The sequence below is a fragment of the Meriones unguiculatus genome, chromosome 19 (assembly GCF_030254825.1).
Source record: "Meriones unguiculatus strain TT.TT164.6M chromosome 19, Bangor_MerUng_6.1, whole genome shotgun sequence".
Taxonomy (NCBI): domain Eukaryota; kingdom Metazoa; phylum Chordata; class Mammalia; order Rodentia; family Muridae; genus Meriones; species Meriones unguiculatus.
The window spans coordinates 24,595,417-24,623,293 of NC_083366.1; the positions used below are offsets into that span (position 1 = coordinate 24,595,417).

General features: G+C 39.6%; 1 long non-coding RNA gene across 1 annotated transcript in view; it reads right to left on the reverse strand.

Moving 5' to 3' along the window:
• LOC132649299 (uncharacterized) overlaps positions 1-27,475 on the reverse strand; it is a 52,951-nt gene extending 25,476 nt beyond the window's left edge. The window contains exon 1 of the long non-coding RNA XR_009587736.1: positions 27,374-27,475. This is a non-coding gene — a long non-coding RNA (uncharacterized LOC132649299). The remainder of the gene's footprint in view (positions 1-27,373) is intronic.
• Positions 27,476-27,877: the final 402 nt, after the last annotated feature.

Sequence of the window (27,877 nt, forward strand, 5' to 3'; positions counted from 1 at the left end):
CTACCTGTCTCTGCCTTCTCAGAGCCAGGATGGTAAGAAGCTTCACCACTCCTAACATTTCTTCAGGGATTCTATGGATGACATTTTGGTCCTCATGCTTGTACAGCAAGCGTATTACCCACCAAGCTTTCTCTCCACCCCTAGGAACCACTTCTTCCTCCTGCAATACTTTCTTTTCCATTAGAAATGCTCTAAGTAGCAGAGTCTTGTGGTATGTGTTCTGTTGTGAAGTTTCCATGAAGCCAATACACTCTCTGTATGTATGTGATCCAGGGGAGCCACTAAACTTTCATAATAGCTGTGGTCCTCTGTCTCTCCTAAACTCTCCTATGGGGACTATTTAGTTCATCTGACACCAAGTGACAGGCCTTCTTTTTAAATGCTCAGGGGTAGATTTGCAGAAAACAGTTTCTGTGTACTTGTTTGCTGAAGAGCAGAGAAAAAGAAATTAACTGATCATTCCCTGTAATGAACAGAGCTCAGCTTAGAGATGGTTTTAATAACTAGAAAATTAACCATGAAACACTCTAGATCCTGAGTGGGAGGGCGAACAGAAAGAAAAAGTCTTAGCAAATCCCTTGCTGGATTTTGAAGTTGTTTATTTTTAATATTCCATGGGTAAAGAGGTTAAGTACCAGCCAATACTTATGAAGATTAGAGAGAAATATCATCTTCCTTATGTTTAAATCGATGTCTATTTTATTTTTTCTTTTGCTCATTATGAAAATAAATCTTGGTCAGACAGGATGGCTAGAGTTCAAATTCAACCTTACTCGCTCAGGAAATCACTTAAGTCTTTTGAGCCTAGTTTACAGAATGGGGATTGAGTCAGTTCCAACACCCTCATAAATTTTCAAATAAAAATTATTGTAAGACCCCTATTATGAGCTGGATCTTATAGCTTGCCTGGTAGAGGGCTTTTCTAGCAAGCACAAAGCCCTGGGTTCCATCTCCAGTCATGCATAAACCCAATGTGGTATTACAAGCCTGTAATTTCAGCACTCTAAAGGCTGAAAGATCCAGAGATCAAGCTCATCTTCAACTACAGAATAAATTCAATGCCACACAGACATGCCTACTGCTAATCTGATGGTAACATTTTCTCAATTGAGGTTCCCTTCTTTTAGGTGACTATACTTTATATCAAGTCCACAAAAACTAACCAGTAAAGTCTCCTATGCCAAAGTAAAAGAAAAAAACAAAAAGGAAAAAAAAATTAAACTTTGTAGTTTGAAAAGAAATATGCCAAAACTGCTATGTTAATCCCATTGGCATGGTCTCACTTTCTGTGCCATACATAATGGTCAACAAAAGTAAATAATAAAAAAACTGTTTCTGGTCATGCTAGAGTCTGAGGAGAATTTGATTAGTTTCCAAATCTGAAAACAGTGCTTTTAATATACACACCTACCCAAGGCAATCAGATGAGTCTTATCCAATCCATGGCTTGAGTTAGGACCATAGTAACATTTTTCCCATTATAGAATCACATGCAACCAGAGCATTCTCCCAACCACATGAAGGATGAGTATGGATGAAGTAATAGCCTTACATTTGCTGATCTTTAGTCAGTGCATTTATCACCTCCTACCCTCATTAGCCAGCTCAGCCAATTCTGTAGAGAAGCCTGCACTAGTGGTTAAAACCCAGCAAAGTGAACAAATGACCTGTTAAGGAGACTTGATCAACTCAGAGTGCACTCGCCATCTTTCCTCATTGACTGGTGCTCTGGTCCATGGGTTTCTTTCCATCTCTTCTGCTCTAAAACACTCAGGAGAATTTGCTTAGTCTATACCTACAGGAAGTTTTCTAACATGATTGTGTAGCTCTTTCATTCCTAAAGCCACCCTAATGCTTGTAACTGAAACTTTATAGAAATTTAAACTTCATAGATGAAAGAATCCTGCATACTCATTCCTTACCTAATACTGTCAAATTGTCTGGCACAGACTCCTACAACTTGTCTTTGATCCTCAACCTCATGATGTACACATATGTACACACACACACAACAAATTGTGATTTTTATTTAAAAGAATGGTAGTTGGCAACAAACTTTACACTGGGGAAGCCTTTTGGGAACAGGTGCTTTAGCAGACCAGACATACTGGGATGAGATGAGAAAACAGTAAGTGACATTGCACGATTTGACTTTTTGGATCTGTATCAGTTAAAGCAATGAATAAATTTGCCTTCACCTTACTAAGCCACTAAGACCCAAGGTAATTGATGAGTTTCTAGTAAAGCCAAGCTAAAGTGCTTCCAACTTTCTAGATAAAGGCAGACTATGGTGCTAGACTAATTGTAGGAACATTGTCTGAGGCTCTTGCAAGGAATCTAGAGACAATAGAGTACAAGATACTGAAGATAAATTACCAAAGGCCATACATCCCTTACATAAAACACAGGGTAAAGACCAAATAAAGAAGAAAGAAAGAATGCAGGGGAGTGGAGGAAAAGGGAGGAGGAAGGAGCAGAGAAAGGGGAGGAAGTGTAGGAGGGGAGGGAGGAGAGGGAGGAGCGGGGAGAGGGAAGGAGGGCAGGTTTTCCTGTAATACTGGTTGTCTGACTGTTCTTGCTTGATAAAATTCAATGTTGTTTCTAGCTTGGCAGCTTTTACCATGTATGCTCTTTGTGAACTGACATTGCAACCAAGGGCCATTCATGGATATAACCTAGAACCCCTGCTCAGATGTAGCCCATGGCAGCTCAGTCTCCAAATGGGTTCCCTAGTAAGGGGAACAGGGACTGTCTCTTACATGAACTCAGTGGCTGGCTCTTTGACTGCTTCCCCCTGATGGTGGAGCAGCCTTGCTAGGCCACAGAGGAGGACAATGCAGCCAGATCTGATGAGACCTGATAAGCTAGGTCCAGATGGAAAAGGAAGAGGACCTCCCCTAAATGTGGGCTTAGATAGGAGCATGGGAGGAGATGAGGGAGGGAAGGTGGGATTGGGAGGGAATAGGGAAGGGGGGCTACATCTGGTACAAAAAGTGAATAAGCTGTAATTAATATAAAAAATAAAAAATTAATTGAAAAAGGGTAATGAGGTGAATATGATCCTATTACAATTGTCGCAATGGAATTGTCAAAAGTAAGACAGGAATGAGTTTCTTAGTGTGACCCTACATACATATTTACTTCATAAGATACAAATATAATAAATACTCCGAAATACAGTGTGATGATGTATAGAATGGATGTTTACATTTAAGCACACATGTTCTTTGAATCCTGAATATTTGGACAGCATAGAATTGCCTAGTGCATGGAAAGATTTAAGCAGCACTGAAAGAAATTTTTCCAAAGTGAAATGTCTAACCATTACTTTGACAACCTAAGTTTTGAATGTCATGTGAGTTCAATTTTAAATTAGTTGACACTTTTTACGGGGACATGTTTTTGAAAACAAAAGATGCTTGCTATACACAGGAAAGTGATGCCATTTAGAACTTTTTTGACTATCAAACCTTAAATTTTCAAAAATACTTTTCTGATGTTTTGCCTAAGCAGGCTGTAAGGTCAACCAGATAGCTACACAGACTCAGACAATGTCATCCTCGTAGGGCAGTATAGTTTCTGTTCTTTCTTTTTTTCTATCTGGATCATGAAATGTCATCAAAAGAACATTTAATAAATTCACAAGACAAAAATAATTGTCTAGTATCAATTTTTCATCTCCTAAGGAAAAAAAAAAAGAAGGGACAGAATACTTCCAGACAATGAAGACCCAGATGGTTTGTGTGGTATTTAGATCACGTTATCTTAGAAAATCAATTTCTACATCTGAGATTCCACAAGCTCAAATCTATTATCTTTAAAATTTGAGCACACCTAAAATCTATTCTCTGACTTGAATGCTTAAATGTCCTACCTACAATAATCACTCACATCAATTAGAAGAGAGTAAAGAGGATTAGAATGTCTCCATCCATTGTTGTAACTATTCAGGCAAATATTAATAAAGAAAAATTGTTTTCCTTATGATAAAAAGAAACTTAAGATAGCTGCCTAGTCTAAAATCATTCATAATTTGAAGGACTCCCATTAGGAATGAAGGAACTATGTAGAACAATCTTTTCTACATCCCACAAAAGAGAAAAAGAAAATAAATGTTTCATCTAAAGTAATACCCTCTCAGGACCAGTTGAATTTTGCCTGTTCTGTCTACCCTGTATTGCCTTCAGAATACCAAATTATATTTTATCCTTTTTGGATATGTGATGGCATGCTCACTAAGGAATGTTCTGTGCTAAGATAGACTGATTTGGTTTGTTTCCATGTTGTTTGTTAGTTCATTTACTGAGAAAGGATCTCACTATGTAACACTGAGCAGAGCTCAAACTCAGGATTCTCCTCCTGTCCTGCTTTCCTGAGTGCAAACATACAGCCCTGTCTCTTGCTTTCTGTTAGTTTGAAAGGTTTCCTTGTATGGACTTTTGTCCCATTGTGTGTGTGTGTGTGTGTGTGTCTATCTGAGTTCATATTCTTTTCAAATATTATTATATTTTGATTTAGGGTCTATACTGACATAATTAAAGTAAATTAGGTCAGCAGAATGTTCCAATCTAAGGGAGTTGCTGTAAAAATACACTGGGACAGAAACGTTTACCTAGAGAAGATAGAAGTTCCAGAGACTGTGCAGCCACCTATAAGCCAAAAAGTAGTCCCTCAAGAGAAATCATCTACCGTGACTCGTTCATTATAAGGTTGTCAACCCCTGAACTGTGAGGTGGTAAACATTTTTGTGAGCTGCCTAGACTGTGCTGTTAGCCATGACAGCTCCAGCATCTAGGAAACCTATTATGAGCTAATATTCACCATGACCTCACCACTCTGCTGAGTCAAAGGCTTTCATTGATCTGAGTCTGATAGGCAGCCTCTAGCTTTCATAAACCTTGCAAAGCAGAGGGAGCACACCTGGATGTTGGTATCTGATTTTTTTTTCAAGAATATAGAAAAGTAAGAGGCTCAAAGAGGGGTAAAAACAAAAGGAAAACGAGGCAGAGACAGGGTCAGAGGGACTTGAGTAGTCAGGCAGATACTTTTTGCACAGTCCAATGCATACTTCAAATAAAAACATATTAAATGAAAAAACTGGCCTGCAGCAACAGTGCTGAGATCTGCCTAGGGCCCTCTGTGCTCCTTTTCTCCTGTGTGTCCCTTACCCCATGTGGGCCTGTGCCATTTCCCTGGACCAACCCTTATATTTGACCCCAGCAAGGATCAGGGAGCAGCAAGTGAGGGCTCTCCCTATCTACTGGTCTCCCACAGTCCTTCTAGCAGCAGTGGCAATAGCTACACAAGGCCATCTGAGCTCCTCTTCTCCTGTGAACCTCACACTCCAGTTCCCAGGTCTATGCCATTTCCTGGGACCGGAGCTGGTCAGTGGCCCCATAGACCAGCATGCATCAGAGAGCAGCAGGAAAACCAGAAGACTGCAACAATTTGGGACCAGGAGCTCTACCTACAATACCAGAGACCTACTACCATCAGAGATAACTAGGCCTGCTAATACCAGAGCCATCCAGATGGCTTCATTCAGTGCAATAACACAAGCAACAAAACTCAGGGCCATAAGACACCACCAAAAGCCAGCTATCCTACTACAGCAATCCCTGAGGTATGAAAATGATAAAGGCCTTAAAAGTAAAATGTAAATCCATCAGAGAAATTTGAAAACTACAATCAAACAGGTGAAGGAATTAAATAAATCCCTTAAAATATAGAAAAATACAACCATGTGGGAGAAGAAAATGAATAAAACTGTCCAACAACTAAAAACAGAAATAGAATGAAAAGAACACGATCTGAGGCAATCTTCAAGATGCAAAACCTAGGGAAGCGAACAGGAACTACAACCAAAAGCATCACCAACAGAATACATGAGATGGAAGGGAGAATCTCAAGTGTAGAATGTACGATTGAAGAAATTGATACATCAGTCAAAGAAAATGTTAAATCTAAAATGTTCCTGTCACAAAATATACAAGACAAGATGAGAGACCAAACCTAAGGACAGTAGGAAAGGAAGGAGAAGACTCTAAGCACCAAGGCCCAGAAAATATTTTCAACAAAATTTTAGAAGAAAACGTCCCTAACCTAAAGAAAGAGATGCCAATAAAGACACAAGAAACCTATAGAACATCAAAAGGACAAGAAAAGAAAATCTTCCTAACACATAAAAACACTAAATGTATAGAACAAAGAAAGACTATTAAAAGCCACAAGGGGAAAAGGCCAAGTCACATATAAGGGCAGATCTATCAGAATTACACCTGACTACTCACCAGAAACTCCAAATGCAAGAAGGACTTGGGCATATATCTGACAGATACTAAGGCACCACAGATATCAGCCCCAACTAGCACATCCAGCAATTGAAAAATTTCCTATGCTCATGGATACAATGAGGTACAATTAACACAGTAAAAATGGCCATCTTACCAAAACCATGTACAGATTCAATGCAATTCCCATCAAAATTCAAACATACTTCTTAACAGACCTGGAAAGAGCAACCATTACTTCCTATGGAAAAATAAAAGACCCAGAATAGAAAAAAATTCTGCACAATAAAACAACTGATGGTGTCAATATCACTGATCTCAAGCTATTCTACAGAGCAAAATTCTCAGGCATGAACTCTCTGATGCCTCTCTCAGTGGCAGGCTCTCTGATCACCTTCCCACTGCAGGGTGCAGCCTTGCTAATCCACAGAGGAAGACAATACAGCCAGTCCTGAGGAGACCTGATAGGCTAGGGTAAAACAGAAGGGAAGGAGGACCTCCTCTATCAGTGGACTAGAGGAGAGGCATAGGGGGAGAAGAGGGAGGTAGGGTGGGATTAGTAGGAGACAAAGGAAGGTGACATAGCCAGGATGCAAACTGAATAAATTGTAATAAATAATAATAATAAATTAAAAATAAAAATAAAAGCTTCTATATTGGCATAGAAACAGACAGGTTGATTGAGGAATGGAAGCAAATTGAAGACCAGAAATAAACACACACTTCTATGTATACTTGATTTTTGATGAAGAAGCCCAAACCATTCAATGGAAAAAAGAAAGCATCTGCAACAAATAGTGCTGGTTTAACTGATGTGTTCATGTATATAAGTGCAAATAAACCTGTATTTATCACCCTGCACCAAACTCAAGACCAAGTAGATCAAAGACTTCAACATAAAATAAAAGACACTAAATAGATTAGAAGACAAAGTGAGGGGAAAATCTGGAATTCACTGGCATAGGAGACAACTTCCTGATCACAACACCAGCAGCACAGGCTCTGCGTTCAACAATTAATAAACGAAATCTCATGAAACTGAAAAGCTTCTGTAAGTAAGAGGTCACTGTCAATAAAACAAAATGGCAGCCTACAGACTGGAAAAAGATCATCACCAACCCTACATCAGACAGAGGGCTAATATCTAAAATTTACAAAGAACTTAAGAAATTAAACATCAGCAAATCAAATAATCCAACTAAAAATTGGGGTACAGAGCTAAACCAAGAATTCACAACAGAGGAATCTTGAATGGCTGAGAAGCACTTAAAGAAATGCTCTATGTCCTTAGCCATCAGAGAAATGCAAATCAAAATGAATGAAAGATTTCATCTTACACCAGGCAAACTGGCTAAGATCAAAACCTCAAATGACAGTGCATGCTTATGAGGATATGGAGAAAGGGGAGCCCTCCTCCATTGCTGATGGGAGTGCCAACTTGTACAACCTCTCTGGAAATCAATCTGGCCCTTTCTCAGATAATTGAGAATAGTTCTACCTCAACCCCCAAGTATACCACTCCTGGACATATACCCAAAAGATTCTCCACCATACAACAAAGACACGTGCTCAACTATGTGCATGATGGCTTTATTTGTAATAGCCAAAATCTGGGTACAATATATATGTTCTTCAACCAAAGAATACATAAAGAAATTGTGGTATATTTATACAACGTAATATTATTCAGCTATTAAAAAGAAGAAAATCATGAAATCTGCTGGCAAATGCATGGCACTAGAAAAGATAATCCTAAGTAAGGTAACCCAGACTCAGAAAAACATACATGGTATGTATTCACTTCTAAGTAGATATTAGACCTACAGTATTGGATAACCATACTACAACCCACAGACCCAAAGAAGCTTAGTAAAAAGGAGGGCCTAGAGAAAGATGTTGGAATGTTACTCAGAAGAGGAAATAGACTAGACAGCAGAAGAGGATGAAGATAGGGAACTGGGTAGGAGTTAGAACGGGGAAGGAAACAAGGGTGGTGTTCAGATGTGGGGAGAATGGGGTTGGGTGGTGAGAGGGTTGGGAACTAGATGGGAAACTGAAGGGGCATCTCTTTGACAAGCTGGAGGCATTTAACAGGCTAGGATATGGGTGTGACTCTCGCTGAAACTCCTAACTAGAGCAGTTAGGAGTTTGAGCTAAAGTGACCACCTCCTAGCCAGGCAGGACTAGTGGAGGGAGTGGATCAACAACTCACCCACAGAACCTTTGATAAAAAAATTACCCTGCCTACAAGAAGTACAGGGATATAGAGGAAACAGAGATTGTATGGAATGTCCAACCAATGATTGGCCCAACCTGAGGCCCACCCCACAGTAAAGAGCCAGCCGCTGACACTATTAATAATGCTCTGCTATACTTGCACAGGAGACAAACCTGACTGTCCTCTGGGGAGACTCCACCCAGCAGCTGATCCAGACAGATTCTGTGACTTGCAGCCAAGCATGAGGAGAAGATCCAGGGGACTTGTGGAAGCTTTGGGGGAAGATGGAAGAACCTGTAGGAAACAGGAACTCCACAAGAAGACAGACAGAGACAACTTTACAGACCTACAGGGGCTTACAGAGACTAAGACATCACCTAAGGAGCATGCATGGTCTGGACTTAGGCTCTCTGAACATATGTAGCCAATGGGAGGCTTGGTCTTTGTGTGGGTGCCCAGCAAGTAGAAGTAGAGAGGTGCTGTTTCTAACATGGACTCTACTGCCTGATTTTAGATCAGTTCTCCCTGGCAGGGCTGTCTTGTATGACCTCAGTGGATTAAGATATGCTCAGTCTTGATATGTGCTGTGGAGGGTTGATTTGGGAGAAGAGAGCTCCCCTTTTCTGGGAGGAAAGGAAGAGGGGTAGGAAAAAGAGGGGGTTGGGAGAAGAGAAGGGAAGGGGCACCCTTGGAATGTAAAGAAAAAAACCTTATATAATTAAAAAACAAACAAACTAGTGTTTAAGAGAAAAGCTATTGTTCCCACTTGGTGAGAATAGTAACCTAGTTTTAAAAAAAAAGTGGGTACCTTTATCAGCTGGTCTGCATTCAGAATAGGTGGAGAATATGAAATGCATTTATATAATAATAAGAAACTTCCTTTTTCACCTTTTAGCTTGTTTTATTGTTTGGCAGATTGATTCACAGAATGGATTTTCACCCTCTATTCAACTCTCTCACCCTCCTCCACACTTGAATTCTCAACAAGTCTGTAGTTTCATCTGCCTATTTTCCAATGACAGTATGACTAATTAGTGTTTTCTGGCTGGGTATAGGTAGGAAGTAATTTACTGCAGTAAGAGTGACTTATAAATGGCTACACCACTTAAGAAAATCACACCCACTCATCTGCCAACTGTAACTACCAAGAGTCCCTCAGGAAAAATTGGAGGAAAGGCATACCTTGGGTACCTTTATCTTTCTCGGCAGATTATTAGTTGTCCTTTTCTGACACTAGCATGGCTTTCAGTTCTGAAATGCTGATTGTCAGTTATCAAAGGATAAAAGTTTTAATTTGTGCCTCCTTTCTTGAGGAATTGGAAACATAGGCTGGTTTTTTTCTTTTAATGTTTACTGAACTGTCCATGTTTCATAATTCCCTTCAAAACCAGAGGTTCAAGGTGATAAGACTGAACCAGGAAACAAATATTGTATTACTATTAAGAGTACTTGTATGGCCAGTGACTAATGAATTCTACTATGTTGCATGTTTCTTTGGTGGGGGTGGTATTCATTATTTTTGCATAAAATTTCCTTGGGTTCATGAAATACAAGTGCAACAGTGTGACCTCATCAGTAGATAATAACTTGTTGATGTCCGAAAAATGCTGATGAGCTGCTACTGCTTTGGGTACTTCCTTGCAGATGAATGAAGCGAGACAGAAATAGAACTTCTTGGCAATTGGCAGTGTGTCTGAACACATGCAATCGCTTCCTTCCACTGCAGAAAAGGAAATGTCTAGAGGAGCGTTTGCAGAGAGATAAGGTGTTCTGAGTCTTTGTGGGGGAAGAGAAGGGATCTGAGAAGATGGAAAAGTAGTGAGTAGAATCAAAATAACCCAAGAGTAATGAGTCGTGGGAACAGCATTCCACAGGGCAATACCCAACAAGATTCCACAGCTGGGTTGTGACAGGAACATGCTTCTACACTCACATAATCATGAGGACTATCATTGCCTTTTCCTCTATTTGTTATTGCAATGACTCTTTATTCAGGAACTACTTGGGTCCTCTTTTAGAGGGCTGTGCTAGCGAGGCAGACAGACAAAACTCTCCACCATTACAAACTCTTAGTATACGTGGTTTTAGGAAATAGTACATTAATTTTTGAGTTTGCTAAACTTTCAGTTTAAAAAAGAAGACTTGAGCTGTGGTTTAAACTTGTAGTAAATCTGTTCAGTATGAGAATATATATTTGAGTTATGCCATAGCTACCCTTAACAAGAGAGAACTGAACATTATTGTACTCTACGGTCAAGTTTGATTTAATCAGATTTACTGAGAACCCATAGTAGATAGCAATTTTTCCCACTGGACAGTGTGATTGGTACATGAAGTTACAGAAGATGTTGCAGAAACATTGTCACTGAGATGCAGATAAAAATCAAGACAAATATGGTCTTTGGTAAATCCATGAGAATATGAGACTGAAAGCTAAGTTCTTGCTCAGGCTACACTTGAATCTTGTCTGACCCTCACACTGTTATGTGAACAAAATTTCACGAATAACTTAGCAGTCATATAAAGGTTTGAAAACATATACACAAATCCTTTAGCAATTATCCCCACCCAAATAGAAGGCTCACTTTTCCTTCTTTTGAAAGTAGGCAAGATTTTGATTTTCTTCTAACCAATAAAGTCTTGCAGAAGTGATGTTGGACTTGTCAACTGAGGTCTTTATGCCATTGTCACTTCTATGTCATTCAGTTCTGGATGCCACACTCCGTTTCTATGCCATAAACACAGTCAGAAAGTTTATATACAACACAGACTTTACCAAAATCTCACAGTGATTTGCTTGTGATGTGAGTGAGCTAGCTTGGGGGCCAGTCCTGCTTCCTCAGGCAAGCATCATGGGCCCAAAGCCACAGCTGGAATCCCAAAATACAACGCTCTGCAATTTCCAAGTAGATGATCTACACCTGGACAATAATTCATTCAATTGAAAAAATTAAAAAAAAAAATAAAAAAACAGGCCAAAACAAACAAACAAATAAAACCAGAGCTTTGGACACCTTTTGTGAAATGAGGTGATTATTGCAAGATCAGAAGAAGGAGGACATTGACAGTGAGAAGTCTGAAAGATACTTAAAGTAGAGTGAGTAGGACATTAGCAAGAGACATCTTTGGCCATGAGGCAATTCTAGATACATGTTTTTGAGCAGTTGCTACAATTCATAGAGAGAAGATGATGCAGCCACTGCAGCCTTCGCCTATATCTCAGCCCCAATTACGCAAATATCACAATATATTTGGGGAGACTCAGAACATAAAAGAACGTAGTTCAAATTAAATGGGGTTAATAACAGCAGAACCCTTATCTAGTGAGATTAATGTCCTTGTTAAGGAACCTATAAAAATCAGTTCTCATTCCTTCTACAATATGAGGACATAGTGAGAAGGCAGGTTTCTGAAGACTCAGAACCTAATCAAGTAGCAGTGCGTTTTTACACATCCTAGCATCCAAAAGTGTGAAAAAAAATCTGCTTTTTAAACTACCCAGCCTGTGGTGTTTTGTTATGACAAACTAATGTTATCTTAACCTGAACCTCTAGAACACTTGGTAGTTTTGAAACTGAAATGAGTTCTGAAGACTGTGTGGTAAAATCATGATCTCCAGCTCATGGCGTTCTTGGGAGGTGGTAGAATCTTTCACTCAGGGTCTTGTGGAAGGAAGGAAGGTCATTGGGGTGCGCTATTCAATAAGGTATTGAGAGCTGCACCCTAGCTCTTTTTTTTCTGCTATCTGGTTACCATGACCACCAGTATGTTCTGCATCTTAACAAAAGCAAAATAATGTGATAAAGCCTAAAACCACAATTTAACATTAATCTGTCTCCTTGTGAAATTGTTATGTTTAGTATTTTATTGTTTATAGCAGGCAATTTCTCATAGTGACAGAAAAGTAACTTAAAACACTGCTATTTTAAAGCCTTGATGACTCCAACTTGATCAGACCTCATATAAAAGTTTTAAAGACATAGATTCTAAATTATGATTTATTGTTCTCCAGGTCCTAAGTAGGGGTGTGGTGCAAATGTGGCACAGTTCCTCTAAAGCTATACAGTTTGAAGAATTTGGAAGGACTGTCTAAAGAGAAGCTGAGTTGGAGAAGCTTTGAGTTTGGGTTTCTATAAGGTAATTGTGTGGTTCTAAAATTCTTAATATTTTACTAATGAGGACAATAGTGGAGAAGATCTGTGGGCATGCTTTTTCTATCTCACATCAGGTCATCTGACACTGACACCAAGGGTGAGAGGCTTTAGCAGACAAGTTCATTTATTTGTTAGAGAAAGTCACCTATGTAATAGGTTGTGAAAAGGTTGAACTTTTCATCATTTTAAAAATTACTTTAAAAGATTTTTAAAGTTCATAAAATTTCAGTAAGTTTTATATTTTATTTCTAGGAACCTCATTCAGCAAAGGAAGGTTGGACTTTTTCTTTGATTTAAGTTCAACAAAATAGGGCATTATTATATGTTCAACCTTAAAAATTGGGTCCCATGATGTGTTTAAAAGCAAGTATTTTGTAGTCTTGTTTATGCTGCTTTGATAAAATGCCCTAACAATAAGCATCTAGGTGGAAAACAGTGTTTGTGTGGCTTAAAATTTTAGGTTTTAATCCATCATCAAGGGGAAGTTAAGCAGAAACTAAAAGCAGGTCACATCATATCTATGAAGAAAAAGGTCACATCATATCTATGAAGAAAAAGGTCACATCATATCCAAGAAGAAAAAGGAGCTGGTCCTGGTAGTACAAACACTTTATTCTCAGGAGGCAGAGCCACAGAGGTCTGTATGAGTTAGAGGTCTGCATGGTCTACATAGCAAGTTCTAGGCCAGCCAGAGCTACATGGTGAGACCACTATATCAAAAGGAAAGAAGGAATAGAAATAAATAAATGCATGCACTCTTGCTTGCCTGCTTACTTTCTTGCTTACAACTTTTCAGGACTCTCAACCTAGAGAATGGTGTCAGCCACAATGGTCTAAGTCTTCTTTTACAAGTTAACAATCAAGACACCCACCCAAAGACTTCAAGCAAAATAACTCTAGATAATTTCTCAACTGAGGCTTCCTTCTCTGCTTGTCTCAAGTTAACAGATAAAGCTAACCAAGTATTATACTCCTATTGAAAAATTCATAACAGGCAGTCAAATAAAAAATACGTCCATTTAAATGGCTGATAATATTTGAATGTGCCATTGTGAGTTTAGTTTGAAAGACTCCAAAACAAGAAACAACAACCTTCTTATTTTATACATATGATACAAATATCCCAATCATTTTATTGTGTTTATTGACTAGAACATGGAAGAAATGTAAGCAAAGCTGAATGAAATATGAACAATATATATATATGTGTGTGTGTATATAAATATTTTAAAACACTTCTTTTCTTGTTTCAGCTAAACTAATAACCATTTTTTCAGATTACACCAGAAATAATAAATCTGGTAATTATAATTTAGGTAAAAATAAATAAATGTTGAGCACAAACCAGGGGAAATCACTTTTAAAGAGAATGGCATACCCTGAAGACGGACACTTTGTAACTTCTTGCTGATCTGACACAAAACACTGGCATTGATTAAGTTAGTATGAAACATATACTGCACTAGTGGAAATAGGGCATTTTTTTTACCAGCTGGTTAATGAGGCTCATCAATCAAGGCAATTAAGCATGAGTAAAGGGCTATAAAACTATGAAAACACACTGAAATTGTACAACCTAGGTGGTTTATGGCAGATAATTGATTGCATTGTGGTTGTGGTATTATAGGCATGGTGCCTGTCCATGCTACGATGGATATGTGCATGGGTATCTGTGGGTCTATGTGTACATGTGCATATTGAATGTGGAGGCCAGAGGTTTCTTTCCTCTATTGCTATTCCTCTACCTTAACTTATGAGATGGAGTCTTTCACTGAAAATGAAGCTCATCTATTTGGCTATGCTGTCTGGACAGGGAGTTTCAGAAATCCTCCTGTGTCTTTCACCTGCTTCCCAGTGCTTGAGTTAGAGGCTAGTGCTACCACACACAGAATTTCATGTGTGAGCTATGGATCTGAGCCCGAGTCTGCATGCTTGGGTGGCATGCACTTGACTGACTAAGCCATTTCACCAACTTCATAACTTACTTCATCGCTAAATATCTTAGTAAAGTTCTCTACAGGTTTTATAGCATCTAAAAACTTACATGCTAATCTCCAATAACAACTTGCAAAATGGAAAAAATATATTTCTTTAAACTAGTCATTAAAATTTTTCTATTCAATGATCTCAGGATGTTATCATCATAATAGTGATATTGAAGGACCTGAGCTGGACCACAAATAGTGCAGGAAAAAATATCACATGACTAATATATTCATCTGAACATGCTGTTATTTAAGCATGCTCAAGATTTTTGAAGGGCCTCATAGTTACATGAAGCATCTAAAAAATAAAACTATGTTTTTTTATTATATGCATTTACTCTTATTTTATAGGTATGGGTACTTTACCTCTATGTATGTTTATGCTTGTATAGGCCAGAAGAGGCTGTGGGATCTCCAAGAATTGAAGTTATAGACAGTTGTGAGTCATCATGTGGGTGCTAGAAATTGAACACAGGTCATCTGAAGGAGCAACACATAATCCTAAGTGCCAAACCATCTCTCCAGCCCTCTGTGTTAGCTTTGTTTCTTTAAAAAGAATCCTTTAGTTTTTAATTTACAAGCTTTTAAATTATAAAGTTCATCTGAAATATATAACTAAAAATCTTTTAATATTTTCATATCTTACAAGTTCATCATTTACTTTTTTCTTCTAAATAAAACTTCACCAAATATCAATTTGTTATTTTGTAATTTTATATAAGGTATATAGTAATGTGTATTCTAACACTACAAATCCATTGTTTAAGACTTGTGGACTAGACATTCTGTCACTTTAAAAATCTCTGTTAAGAGTGAGGTTAAAGACAAAATTTGGCTATTACAAAAAAGGCTGCTACAAACATGGTTGAGCAAATGTCCTTATTGTGTACTTGAGAGTCCTTTGGGTATATGCCTAGGAGTGGTATAGCTGGATCCTAAGGAAGCGCTATCCCTAGTTGTCTGAGAAAGCGCCAGATTGCTTTCCAGAGTGGTTGTATAAGTTTACATTCCCACCAGCAGTGGAGGAGGGTACCCCTTTCTACACACACACACACACACACACACACACACACACACGCACGCACCTCTCCAGCATGTGTTCTCTCTTGAGTTTTTGATCTTAGCCATTCTGATGGGTGTAAGATGAAATCTTAGGGTCCTTTTGATTTGCATTTCCCTGATGGACCAATGAGGTTAAGCATTTCTTTAAGTGTTTCTCAGCCATTCAATATTCCTCTATTGAGAATTCTCTGTTTAGCTCTGTACTCCATTTTTTAATTGGATTACTTGATTTTTTGCTGTTTAACTTCTTTAGTTCTTTATATATTCTGGATATTAGTCCTCTGTCAGATAATAAGGTTGGGGAAGATCCTTTCCCAATCTGTAGGCTGTCGTTTTGTTCTGAGGACAGTGTCCTTTGCTTTACAGAAGCTTTTCTGTTTCATGAGGTCCCATTTATTGATTGTTGCTCTTAGAGCCTGTGCTGTTGGTGTTCAGGAAGTTGTCTCCTGTGCCAATGAGTTCATGGCTCTTCTCCACTTTTTCTTCTAAGCGGTTTAGTGTATCTGTTTTTACTTTGATACCCAAAAGAGTTTCAAGTACACAATAAGGACATTTGCTCAACCATGTTTGTAGCAGCCTTATTTGTAATAGCCAGAAGCTGGAAACAGCCCAGATGCCCCTCAGTGGAGGAATGGATGCAAAAATTATGGTATACCTACACAATGGAATATTACTCAGCAATGGAAAACAAGAAAATCATGATATTTGCAGGTAAATGTGGGATTTGGAAAAGATCATCCTGAGTGAGCTATCCCAGAAGCAGAAAGATGCACACGGTATATACTCACTCATATAGACATAAAATATAGGATAAACCTACTAAAATCTGTATACCTAAAGAAATTAATCAAGATGGAAAACTCTTGCTAAAATGCTCAATTCCTATCCAGAAAGACAAGGAGGATGGACATCAGGAGAAGGAGAAAAGAGGGAACAAGTCAGGAGCCTGACACAGAGGACCTCTGAAAGGGTCTGCCCTGCAGACTATCAATACAGATACTGAGACTTCTGAACAACCTTTGGGCAGAGTGCAGGGAATCTTATGAAAGAAGTGGGAAACAGCAAGATCTGGAGAGGACAGGAACTCCACAAGAAGAGCAACAGAACCAAGAAATCTGAGCACAGGGGTCTTTCCTGAGACTGATACTCCAGCCAAGGACTATGCATGGAGATAACCTAAGACCACAGATGTAGGCCATGGCAGTTCAGTATCCAAGTGGGTTCTATTATAATAGGAACAGGGACTGTCTCTGACATGAACTGATTGGCCTGATCTTTAATTAATTACCTCTCCCTGAAGCAGCATTACCAGGACACAGAAGAAGACAAGACAGCCACTGCTGATGAGACTTAATTGACTAGGATCAGTCCCCTATCACTGGACTTGGGGAGGGACATGCATGCAGAGGGTGGTGGAAGGGAGGGATTAGGACAGGAGTAGGGAGGAAACCACAGGGGCTATACAAAGTGAATAAAGTGTAATTAATAAAGGAAAAAAGTCTTATAAAAAAAAAAAAACAAAGACAAAATTTGAAATGCAACCATGTCTTGGTGGTACATGCCTATTATTTTTAAATTAAATTTATATTTTTATATTTCACATTATATTCACTTTGTAACCCACTATATCCCCTCCCTCATGCTCTCCCAATTCCACCTTTCCTCCCTCATCTTCTCCCATGCCCCTCTCCAAGTCCACTAATAAGGGAGGTCCTCTTCCCTTTCCATCTGACTTATCACGTCTCATCAGGACTGGCTCCAATGTCCTCCTCTGTGTCCTGGCAAGGCTGCTCCCCCTCAGGAGGAGTCAAAGAAGCAGCAGCTGAGTTCATGTCTGAGACAGTCCCTGTTCCCCTGACTAGGGAACCCACTTGGATACTGAGCTGCTGTGGGTTACATCTGAGGAGGGGTTCTAGTTATATTCATGAATTGTCCTTATTTGGAGTATCAGTCTCAGAAAAGATCCCTGTGCCCAGATATTTTGGTTTTGTTGCTCTCCTTGTGGAGCTTCTGTCTTATCCAGGTCATACTAACTCTCTCTTCTTTCATAGGATTCCCTGCACTCTGCACAAAATTTGGTTATAAGTCTCAGCATATGCTTTGATACACAGTGGGTTGAGTCTTTCAGAGGCCTTCTGTTGTAGGCTCCTGTCTGTTCCCTGTTTTCTCCCTCTTCTGATGTCTGTCCTCTTTGCCTTTCTGAATGAGGATTGAGCATCTTACCCAGGGTCCTCCTTCTTGCTTAGCTTCTTTAGGTGTACAGATTTTAGTAGGTTTATCCTATATTGTAGATCTAGTATCCACTTAAATGTGAGTATACACCATGTGTGTCTTTCTGTTTCTGGGATACCTCACTCAGGATGATCTTTTCTAGATCCCATAATTTGCCTACAGATTTCATAATTTACTTGTTTTTAAATGGTGAGTAGTATTCCATTGTATAAATGTACAACAATTTCTGCATCCATTCCTCAGTTGAGGGATATCTGGGTTGTTTACAGGTTCTGGCTATTATGAATAAAGCTGCTACAAACATGGTTGAGCAAATGTCCTTATTGTGTACTTGAGAATTTTTTGGATATATGTCTAGGAGTGGTATAGCTGGATCTTAAGAAAGCACTATTCCTAAATGTCTGAGAAAGCACCAGATTGATTTCCAAAGTGGTTGTACAAGTTTACATTCTCATCAACAATGGAGGAAGGTTCCCTTTTCTCCACATCCTGTCCAGTATGTATTGTCACTTAAGTTTTTTATCTTAGCCATTCTGATGGATGTAAGGTGAAATCTAGTGTCATTTTGATTTGCATTTCCCTGATGCCTAAGGACGTTGAGTATCTTTTTAAGTGTTTCTATGCCATTCTATATTCCTCTACAGAGAATTTTCTGTTTAGCTCTGAACCCCATTTTTTAATTGGATTACTTGATTTGTTGCTTTGTAACTTCTTGAGTTCTTTATATATTCTGGATATTAGCCCCTTGTCAGATATAGGGTTGGTGAAGATCCTTTCCCAGTCTGTAGGCTATTGTTTTGTTCTGACGACAGTGTTCTTTGCTTTACAGATGTTTTTCAGTTTCATGAGGTCCCATTTATTGATTGTTGCTCTTAGAGCCTGTGCTGTTGGTGTTCAGGAAGTTGTCTCCTGTGCCAATGAGTTCAAGGCTCTTCCCCACTTTTTATTCTGACAAATTTAATGTGTCTGGTTTTATGTTGAGGTCTTTGATCCACTTGGACTTTAGTTTTATGCAAGGTGATAAATATGGATCTATTTGAATTTTTCTGTAGGTAGACATCCAGTTAGACCAGCACCATTAGTTGAAGATGCTAATTTTTTTCCATTTTATGGTTTTGGCTTCTTTGTCAAAAATCAAGTATCCATATGTGTGTGGATTTATTTCTGGGTCCTCAGTTCTGTTACATGGATCCACCATTCTGTTTCTATGCTGATTCCATTCAGTTTTTATTAGTATAGCTCTGTGGTACAGCTTGAGATCAGGTCTGGAGATACTTACAGATGATCTGTTGTTGTATAGGATCATTTTGGCAATTCTGTGTGTTTTTTTTTTCCATATGAAGTTGAGAATTTTTCTTTCAAGGTCTGTAAAGAATTGTGTTGGGATGATCCTTTCCAGATCCCACCATTTACCTGCAAATTTCATGATTTCCTTATTTTTCATTGCTGAGTAATATTCCATTGTGTAGATGTACCACAATTTCTGCATCCATTCTTCAGTTGAGGGGCATCTGGGTTGTTTCCAGCTTCTGGCTATTACAAATAAAGCTGCTACAAACATGGTTGAGCAAATGTCCTTTTTGTGTACTTGAGCCTCTTTTGGATATATGCCCAGGAGTGGTATGGCTGGATCTTGAGGAAGCGCTATTCCTAGTTGTCTGAGAAAGCGCCAGATTGATTTCCAGAGTGGTTGTACAAGTTTACATTCCCACCAGCAGTGGAGAAGGGTTCCCCTTTCTCCACAACCTCTCCAGCATGTGTTGTCACTTGAGTTTTTGATCTTGGCCATTCTCATGGGTGTAAGGTGAAATCTCAGGGTTGTTTTGATTTGCATTTCCCTAATGGCTAGTGAGGTTGAGCATTTCTTTAAGTGCTTCTCTGCCATTCAGTATTCCTCTACAGAGAATTCTCTGTTTAGCTCTGTTCCCCATTTTTTAAGTGGATTACTTGGTTTGCTGCTTTTCAGCTTCTTTAGTTCTTTATATATACTGGATATGAGTCCTCTGTCAGATAAAGGGTTGGTGAAGATTCTTTCCCAATCTGTAGGTGGTCACTTTGTTTTGATGACGGTGTCCTTTGCTTTACAGAAGCTTTTCAGATCATCCTGAGTGAGTTGTCCCAGAAGCAAAAAGACACACATGGTATATACTCACTCATATAGACATACAACATAGGACAAACCCACTAAAACCTGTGCATCTAAAGAAACTAAGCAAGAGAGAGGACCCTAACTAAAACGTCCAATCCCCATCCAGAAAGGCAAAGAGGATGGACATCAGAAGAAGAAGAAAACAGGAAACAACCTAGGAACCTACCACAGAGGGCCTCTGAAAGCCTCTGCCCTTCAGACTATCAAAGCAGATGCTGAGCCGGATGGGCAACTGTTGGGCAGGTGAACGGAATTTTAGGTAAGAACTGGGAAATAGTAAGAGCTGGAGAGGACAGGGTCTCCACAAGGAGAGCAACAGAACAAGAAAATTTGAACATAGGGAACTTCCCAGAGACTCATGCTCCAACCAAGGACTATTCATGGAGATAACCTAGAACCCCTGCACAGATGTAGCCCAGGGCAGTTCAGAGTCCAATTGGGTTACATAGTAATGTGAAGAGGGACTGCCTCTGACATAATCTGATTGGCCTGCTCTTTGATCACCTCCCTCTGGGGGGGGGGGAGCAGCCTTACCAGGCCACAGTAGAGGACAGTACAGCCACTTTTGATGTGAACTGACAGACTAAGATCAGAAAGGAGAGGAGAACCTCCCCTATTAGTGGACTTGGGGAGTGGCATGCAAGCAGAGGGAGGAGGGAGGGTGGGATTGGGAGGAGAGGAGGGAGGGGCTTATGGGGGGATGCAGAATGAATAAAGTGTAATTGATGAAAAATTTAAGAAAAAAGGGAAAAAATAATTTAAGAACCTTAAATGACTTTCAAAATTGGAGGAAAACATGGCGTTAGTCAATTGGCATGGAGCACGTCTCGCCCCTGGGGGCAATGGTCTCCTGAACCTACTCAGACCTCGGACACCACCACTGCTAGTTCTAGAACTGACGCAGGATGTTCCAACGAGGGGTTAAGGCTTCTCATAATATTTCCTATAAGCCCACACCTGTTTGTCTATATCCCCCATTTTTATACATTATTAGCCAGATAGAGCCAAGTAATTGTGGTAATGATACTTGCTTTTTTGCCCAATGCTGGAATGCTAGTAAATTTAGGTATGCCCTGGTTACTCGCATGCCTCACTGGGTGCCTGTGCCCATTGATGCCCCTCACGCTATGACTCTCTTCAGACAGAAAAGGGATCTTGGAACTACAGCCACCATTGTTACTACCATCTCATTGACGGCTGTTGGAGCTACCACCAGGGCATTAGCCATGAGTCATACTGGGCAGACTGCTCAGACCCTGAATAATCATTTAGCCAATGTAGCTCATGCCTTAGTTGTACATAAAGGAATTAATGCTCAACTAAAAGGAAGCTTGATGGTGTTCAATCAGAGGATTGACCTCTTGCAGGAGCAAATTGATACCCTATGGCAAATCGCTCAACCTGGCTGTCAATGAAAGTATGCTGGACTTTGTGTCACTAGCATACAACATGAGAATTTTTCCTGTGCTGCAAATCTGTCTAAACAATTGTCGAGCTATATTTTAGGTAATTGGACTGGAGAATTCGATACTACGATGGAGCAGCTGAGAGTGGTCATTGTCACAGTAAATTCTACCAGAGTGGACGCAGGACTAGCCACAGGATTATCAACATGGATTGCTGCAGCCATGAATCATCTGAAGGAATGGGTGGGCATGGGAGCGTTAGCAGGCCTTCTGGTGTTGGTCTCCTTGGTTTGCCTGTGGTATATATACAAGATTAGAGTCTCACAACAGTGTGATGCAGCCATGATCATTCAGGCCTTTACAGCCATTGAAGCAGGACATTCTCCCCAAGCATGGTTAGCTACCATAAAAAGCTAAAATGATACGCTCAGGATGCGAGGCTAAGCACTGCACTCAGGGTCAGCCGCTTTGGACCCAGAGAAGAGCATGTCTGATTGCATGCGGGTTGATGCCCCAGGTCCTGCCTCTGAGAAAAAGGTATCGGACGGGTCTGATGCTCTTTGGGTGGATGACACCTAAATGAACATCAGTACAAAGTCCAAATTTATTTCTAATATCAGAGATCAGACCTCTACTCTTGCCTGATGCGTCTAAAACAAAAAGGGGGAACTGTAGAGAGCTGCGGAATGCTATGCCTTAAAGATGGAGCTGGTTTCCGCCTTCCACCTTCCCGATGGTGAGTGCTCTCTGTCATGAACAATTCCACATTTGGCTAAGGCTGAGGATCTGACTTGCTTCCATGTATGTGGACCTATCTGCATTGCCCCCGTGGCATGCCTGGGTTGGCTACCCAGAGGCTATTTAAGCTGTGGGCTGGCTTTCCCCGGGGTCCGAGGATTGTTCAATGTTCCTGAATAAACTGCATTGAAAAAAAAAAAAAAAAAAAAAGAATTGTGTCGGTATTTTGATGGGAATTGCATTGAATCTGTAGATTGCTTTTGATGTCCATTTTTTGATGTCCAGGATGTCCATTTTTACTATGTTAATCCTAATGATACATGAGCACAGGAGATCTTTCCTTTCTTTGAGAAAATCAACAAGATAGACAAACGGTTATTCCAACTAACTAATAGGCAGAGAGAATTTATCCAAATCAACAAAATCAGAAACCAAAAGGGAGTCATAACAACAGACACTGAGGAAATCCAAACATTCATAGGTCTTAATACAAAAGCCTATATGCCATCAAATTTGAAAATTTAAAATGAAATGGACAATTTTCTTGATAGATTCCATTTAACAAAATTAAATCAAGATCAGGTAGAAATATTGAATAGTCCTATATCACCCAAGGAAATAGAAACAGTCGTCAAAAATCTCTCTTCCAAAACAGCCCAAGGCCAGATTGTTTCAGCCCAGAATTCTGCCAGATCTTCAGAGAAGAGCTAACTCCACTTCTCTTCAAACTATTCCACAAAATAGAAACAGAGGAACATTATCAAAGTCATTCTATGAAGACACAGTTACCTTGATGCATAAACCACACAAAGACCCAACAAAAAAAAGAAAACTTCAGACTTATCTCTCTTAGAAACATTGATGCAAAAATACTCAATAAAATACTTGCAAACTGAATCCAAGAACACATAAAATATATCATCCACTATGGCCAAGTAGGCTTTATCCCAGGCATGCAGAGGTGGTTCAATATATGGAAATCCATCAATGTAATCCACCATATAAATGTACTGAAGTAGAAAAAACACATGATCATCTCCTTAGATGCTGAATTTGACAAAATCCAACACCCATTCTTGTTTAAAGTCTTGGAGAGATCAGGGATATGAGGCACATACCTAAACATAGTAAAGACAATATATAGCAACCCTATAGCCACCATCAAACTAAATGGAGAGAAATTTAAATTAATCCCACTGAAATCAGGGACAAGGCAAGGCTGTCCACTCTCTATCTCTTCAACATAATACTTGAAATCCTGGATAGAGCAAAAAGAAAGCTAGAGGAGGTCAAAGGGATACAAATAAGAAAGGAAGAAGGTCAGAGTATCACTATTAGCAGATGATCTGATAGTATACATGAGCAACCCCAAAAATTCCTCCAGAGACTCCTTCACCTGATAAACACCTTCAATAAAGTGGTTAGCTACAAAAATAACTCAAAAAAAATCAGAAGTCCTCCTCCATACCAAAGACAAAGGGGCTGAGAAAGAAATTTGGGAAACAACATCCTTCACAATAGCCACTAGTAACATAAAGTTTCTTGGTGTGACTCAAACCTTGCAAGCAAAAGACCTGTTTGAAAAAACTTCAAGTCTCTGAAGAAAGAAATTGAAGAAGTTATCAGATGGAAAGATCTTCCATGCCTATAAGTCTAACAAGAAGCCCGAGGCAGGAAATGTGAGTTTCAGTCTAGCCTGTGCTATATAGTGATATTTTGTTCTAAAACCAACCAAACAGGCATACAAAAAAACCAAGGCTTCATACAGCTAATCAAGTATTTTAGCACTGACTTGCAACACCAGCCCCATCTAATGAGTTAATCTTTCTACTTTGCATTTTTATGGCTTTTTAAGATGTAATTTCAACCCCTTCCAACAAATAACACTGTTTTAAAATGATTCACTAAAATACAAATGAAAACAGAAAAATAACAGAAAAGAACATCTTTATAAATAAAAATATAAACATTGATAACAGGATCAGTTCAATGTTATATGCAATAATAAAGATCTAAAAAGAAGATACTCCATTTCTAGCCTGAGTTGCAGAGATATATACAAACAGAAGAGGCAGTACCAGAGGACAGATGGCAGCTTCTGTTACAGCTTCTTTGTATGTGAGGCCTGATAGTCATCCCTCAATACTATGCATTTGTGTCTAAATGGAATGCTTTTTGTAATTTTTTCAATGAGATCCAGTTAAATGTTGGATTCCCAAGACAGAGATTTTAATAGTGGTTAAAAAGAATTGCTTGCTGTGAACTTAGCAAGAATCTCTGATTTATTAAAGCCAATAATTTGATTTACATGTTAAATAATAAACTGAGTAAAATATTGAAAAAGGAATATTATGCATTGTTAAAGATTACTTTTGGAATTTACCAGCAATAACAGTAATACTTATTTTTCTACAAATATAAAAGTAAAGATAATTCTCTGGAATGTATGTATTCATCTACCATATGCTTACACAGAAAATTATTTATTCAATGACTTAAAACATTTCCCATCTCAAGATCGAGGCATAACACTCCTTGGCCTATACCTGAAATATGCTCATCTTTACAACAAGGACATTTGTTCAACCGTGTTTGTAGCAGCTTTATTTGCAAAAGCCAGAATCTGGAAACAACCTAGATGTCCCTCAATTGAGAAATGGAAGAAGAAATTGTGGTACATTTACACAATGGAATACTGCTCAGTAACTAAAAACAAAGAAATCATGAAATTTGCAGGCAAATGGTAGGATCTAGAAAAGATCATCCTGAGTGAGGTATCCCAGAAGCAGAAAGACACACATGGTATATACTCATTTGTAAGTATATACTAGACCTATAAGATAGGATAAACATACTAAAAATCTAACCCCTAAAGAAGGTAGGTAAGAAGAAGGACCCTAGGGAAAATGCTCAATCCTCATTCAGAAGTGCAAATGGGATGGGCATTGGAAGAGAGAGAAAACAGGAAACAGGACAGTAGCCTATCACAGGGAGCCTCTGAAAGACCACTCAGCAGGGTATCAAAGCAGAAGCTGAGATTCATAGCCAAACCTTGGGCAGAGTGCAGGGAATTTTATAAAAGAAGGAGAAAATAGGAATACCTATAGTGCCAAAAGATCTAGGCCCATCAGTCAATGCAGAGACAGATACTCCAACCAAGAACCATGCATGGAGAGGACCTAAAAAAAAAAAAATGAAAATAAAATAAAGCCTGACCAGATGTAGCCCATAGGCAGCACAGTGTCTAAGTGGGTTCCCTAGTAATGGTTACAGGGACTGTCTCTGACATGAACTAAGTGGCTGGCTCTTTGTTCACCTTTGCTGTGGGTGCAGCCTTACCAGGCCACAGAGGAAGACAATGCAGCCAGTCCTGATAAAACATGATAGGATAGGGTCATATAAAAAGGGAGGAGGACCTCCCCTATCAGTGCATGTGAGGAGGGGCATGGGAAGAGAAAAGGGAGAGACTGTGGGGTTGAGAAGAGAATGAGGAGGGGCTACAGTGGGGATACCAAGTGAATAAATTGTAAGAAATAATAAATAAATAAATTTTTAAAATTAAAAAATAAAACTTTTCCCCAAATTAATTTAAATCAAAGAGAGCCTCAACATGAGATGAGAAAGGGGAACATGAGGAGAAACAAAGGTGATGAAAGTTGGGCAACAGAGGAAGGTGTGGCCCACTTCACTAAGCCTCATCTTTTCATGGAGAAATAAAGACAAAGTCCAAAAGAAGAAAAAGCAGATGATAATTTACAGAGAACCAGCAGTGAAGACACTCTTAAAGGACTGATATTAAAGGGTAGTACATTGTTTTTGTAAGTCATATTTAATTAAATTTTTAGTCCATTGCTGTTGGTTTTTAACATAGTTGACAAAATAATGTTGTAAAGACTTTAGTGAAATTCTGCAACATTCCAAAACAATTTGTTTCTAGAGCCAGATGAATATAATAAAGAATTAGCCGGGCGTGGTGGCACACTCTTTGATCGCAGCACTCAGGGAGGCAGAGGCAGGCAGATCGCTGTGAGTTCAAGGCCAGCCTGGTCTACAAAGGGAGTCCAGGACAGACAAGGCTATACAGAAAAAAAAAAAAAAACCACACATCATCTCAACACGCCCCCCAAAAGTAATTGAACCAGGTATGATTAATTCTAGTGACCTTTTGGGTAAGAAATTTCTTAAAAGAGTAATTAATGCTATAGGCAGAGAGCAGCATAGCATAGCACAGCCTCTGAGGTGCACTCAAGCCTCTGTGTCAGTACTTTCTTACAGGTTGCAGAGAAGGGAGAAGGACTAGGCCATGAGAATGATGAGCACACGCCACCGCTCTGCCTTTGAAGGAGCTATGTAGATGAAGATGTCAAGGATCTAGAAAAGCAAGCTACTTGGGTTCAGGAAATGTAGTCACTATAGTTTCAGGAGTTATCCCAGTTTAGTCAGAATGCACGAGCGTCACAAAACAGCAGAGCCTGGCTCACACCACTAATTAAATTGTAGTCTTAATTTACTGAATATTAATTTATATAATGTGTTGTTGTTTTGATTAGTCTTTTGTAAATATTCATTATAATCATCATTGACTGTGGAAAATGTAACATTTGAATCTATCTCGACAAAATGTGAATACTTTCTAACTTGTGTATTATTCATATAACACATTACAAAATAATAAAAATATTAATAAAATGTTATTCAAAATTCAAAAATAATATTACATCAAAGAAAAATCTATAAGGAAATAAAGTCAAAACAAGTTCAAGAATAAATTTAAGAATGGGGGCGGAGCCAAGATGGTGACTAGCACAAACAGTTTCTGAGCAGTGGGATACCTGATCTTCTGAGTTGGAGAATGGAAGGACCCCCAACCCAGGAAAACCACAGCGAGGCTTTCTGAATACCAGAGAACATCTCAGGAGGTGAAAACTTTGGCCTCCAGTCACCTGGAGACTTGCTTGGGGAGGGAGAGAAAAGATCCTTTGTTCTTGCTGCACTCCCTTCCCCCAGACCTCCTTCCTCCTCAGCACAGCGGCACAGCGGACTCATCTTTCTCAGCGCAGACCTAACTGCCTGGGGTATACAGCCGCTGAGACGGAGCCCCAAACAATTTAGCTGCAGACAAAAGCCAGCAGTACGTACCCCGGAGTCCCAGATTCGCGCAGCGGCTGCACCATCCTCCCAGGGCGCGAATCTGCTAGACACCATACTAGCTCCGCAGGATCGCCATCACGTACTTACGACCCGCCCAATCCCACAGTGACAGAGAATACGCTATATACTCACCGAAACCAGGCAGAAACGTCATACAACCTGGAAACACCAGGCACTGGGCCTCCCAAGCTTGGAGAGCACAACGAAGAGATCCCAGGACTTCCCAGAAAGCATTGGGACTAGCAAGCCAGTCTCCAGTTACAGCAGGACGTGGCAGCAGAGCAGTACTGAACTGGCGGGGCACCACAGCCCTCCAGTTTAAGACTAACCAGGGCCAAACCAGAGAACAGAGAGCCTGATTACCCCATCCCTGCTGAAGTGACCACCCTGAAATCTCCAGCTGCAGCAAGACCTCAGAACCTGGCAGTGACAGCAGCACAGAACTGGCGGAACACATCAAAGAAGCAGGGCCAAACCAGAGAGCAGAGAGCC